Source organism: Capsicum annuum, chromosome 1 (assembly GCF_002878395.1).
Source record: "Capsicum annuum cultivar UCD-10X-F1 chromosome 1, UCD10Xv1.1, whole genome shotgun sequence".
In the NCBI taxonomy this organism is placed as follows: domain Eukaryota; kingdom Viridiplantae; phylum Streptophyta; class Magnoliopsida; order Solanales; family Solanaceae; genus Capsicum; species Capsicum annuum.
The window spans coordinates 148830175-148833442 of NC_061111.1; positions in this window are offsets into that span (position 1 = coordinate 148830175).

The following is a 3268-nucleotide window of genomic DNA, read 5'->3' on the forward strand; positions in this document are numbered from 1 at the left end:
CATAAACCCAACAATCATTGATTACAAGCAATATTTGCAATTTCAAGTATTTGTATGGAAATCTGCGTAGTCATTGACTCATCCTTGCCAGTCATCGACCATGCATACAACACGACATAGACCATAAGCATAATCTACCATCGACCGAAGCTTAATTCTAGGATGTTTATTGCAGAATTTATTCTAGTTTCTGGTGATTTCAAGGGAGAATAAGTGGAGACTTCAAAATATTGAAAATGAAAATCATTTACCAAGGTAACAATTCACATTCCTGGTCGCCGCAACAGTTAGTACGATGAATTTATTGCAAGCGTAATGTAGAGAGGGGATCTAGATTGTGCGCCAAGCGACATGGTGATTAGTTATGTAATGCATTCGAGGGAAAAGGTGAATCCTACGATCATAAATAGCGATGTATGTATGCTGACGTACATAATGGATGCTGATGCAGATGGTTTTAGGCCAATTTTGAGGATAAATATGGTTGAGAGGTCCTTTGAAGGACCACTGAATTCATCAGCACCCCCACCGCGGTGCCCGACAGTCGACGATGATTTGAATGATTATGAGAACGATGTCGATGATACAATTAATATGGAAAATTATTCTATGCATATGGAAGATTTTTCATCGGACTCGCAAGATGATGAAGAAGACCATGAAATGAAATCACAAGCAGGACACTCCTTCACCGATGGAACCAATTTCTGTTATAGTCAAACATTCGCCGATAAAAAAAAGCTGAAAATACAACAGCGGTGAGGTAGTCTTTTGATTATTATATGGAGAAGAGCTGCACAAAATTGATGAAAGCGCAATGCTTATCTCATGGTTGTAGCTGGCTATTGCAGGAAAAAAAGTACGACACCTCGAACAGATTTTGCATATACAAGTATGTTGGGATGCACACGTGTGGCGTTGAAAATGCCACCCGCAGGCACAAAAAAGTCTCAGCCGAATTGATTGCTTCAATATGCGTAAATTATTTTCGGGATGGTAAGGGTACAAGCATAAGAGAAATTCAAAGAATTGTATTTAAGGAGTTGTGTTGTAACGTAAGCTACTGGATGTGTTGGAGAGGAAGTGTAATTGGGAAGAACATCATTCGCGGGACACCGAAGCACGAATATGCTTGCTTGCCAGCTTTTTCCCACATGGTGGAGTTATTGAATCCCGGGTCTTTTTACTCTATCATGGTAAACTGGATGGATGGATCGTTCATTTACTACTTATTAGCATTCGGAGCTTGCATACGAGGATATGCCCACATAATAAAGGTAATTGCCGTCGATGGCAAACATTTGCATGGCAAGTACCGGGGCGTTCTGCTGAGCGCCGTTGCACAGGACACCAAAAATCATATATTTTCGATTGCCTTTTATGTCATCGATAAAGAGAACAATGCTTCTTGGACCTTCTACTTCTAGAAGCTGAAGTCTATCATAGAAGATGAACCAGATCTATGCGTCATCTCCAACAGGCACATTAGCATTGCCAATGCCTTCTCCCATGCATACAGTCGTGCACATCACAGACTTTGCATGAGGCACCTCGTTGAAAATCTTCGCATAAATCAACACTGCGGAGAACACTTTATCTATTCTACACTGCGGTAAAGGCTTATTCCTTTGTTGAGTTTAGCGATAATTTTATGGACTTGAAGAGTAAATGCCCCGAGGCATCTCATGTCTTTGAAAATGTGCTTGGTTTTGAAAAATGGAGTAGAGCACACTTTTTGGGTAATAGGTACGATGTGATGACCACAAACATCGCCGAGTCTCTCAACTCGATTTTGATAGATGACCGGGAGTACCCCGTGTTGTACATATTCAATTCAATTTCTAAAAAATTTGGTGAAAAGTTTAGGGAGCGGCATGCATTTGTCGGTGGTAAAGAGAACATATTTGTGCCTTTTGCGGAAAGGATCCTAAGGGATAATAAGAGTGCGAACGATTTCTTGTATGTGGGTAATCCAAACGGGGTTCTTGACGAGTATACGGTGTTTGGCAATGGCGTTACTGCCAAGGTCAATCTCTTAGGAGTTGTTCTTTTCGAAAATTTAACTTGGTGAAAATATTGTGCGAACACACGATGGAAGCTTTGCGAGCAAAGTACGACGATGGCGAAGATTATGGTAACTTCATCTACAACTACTCTTTGCCAATTTATAAAGCTAAAAGTCACCTCCTCGCATACTCGGTAGCAATTAACGTGGTCCCTCCGAAGGCTGAATGGACTGTGCCACAGGAATTGGTAGACACCAAAATTTCTCCACCCCCGTACGATCCCAAACTCGGAAGGAAGAAAGTCAAACGCACTAAGGGCGTTAGTGAGATATTCAAGTCCAAAAGTAGGAGTAGATGTTCAATATGGAAGAAATCCAGCCACAAAAGAACCATGTATAGAATGGGCATCAAATCATAAATAGGCTTTTTTTTAGCTTCAGTGGTAAAGCTATTGTTTTGGGGGATGAATGTGCATTTCTATAGATTTTAACGTTCAGTTATTATCGACCTAATGCTTTGTCTACGATAGACTATCCATAGTCTACGGTATATATAATATATGGTCTATAAAATATTATGTATTGATTATATTATTGCTGATTTAACACGTTATGTTGGTTATTTTCCCGGATTATCTCTCCAATCGATGCAATGAATCATTATTTCCCTTGTTTCCCGTTCTCATTTATTAAAAAGTTGCACAAAACGTCTCTTCACAAGGAAAAACAGCTGGTATATGCATACAAAACGTTTTCTCTTGTCAGACACGTCGACCTACCATTGGGTGGATATATGAACGGACGTAATCTATAGGTCTATAAGTACAGGCCCTCTTTCTACGCAACCCTTAAGTTTTCCCTAAATCAAAAATATCAGAAATCGTCTCTTCTTTTTCTTTTTCTTCTTCTTCACTCAAATCAAAAAAATGCCTCCAAGAAGGATACCCTTGCGCCCCATCAGACGTGTTCTTCTGAGGCACTACGACCTCCTTCTCCTAAGGAATGATTTGGATCGGCTTTTCTACCAGCTGGGTCAAGACCGTATCTACTTGGAGTGGGAGCTCCATCGAATTACTCGTTTCTTGAGGGTAATTCTGGAAAGGCTCAGAATGGAAGGCCCTGACTACATCACCCCCCACCATCCCCATAATTTAGTTTAAATGTTTTATTTTAGTATATGTTTTTAAGTTTTTTTATTTGTTCATTACTGAAGAAGATTTCTTTGTAGGATCTTGTTAGAAGAAAGCTTCTTCCATTTTTTCC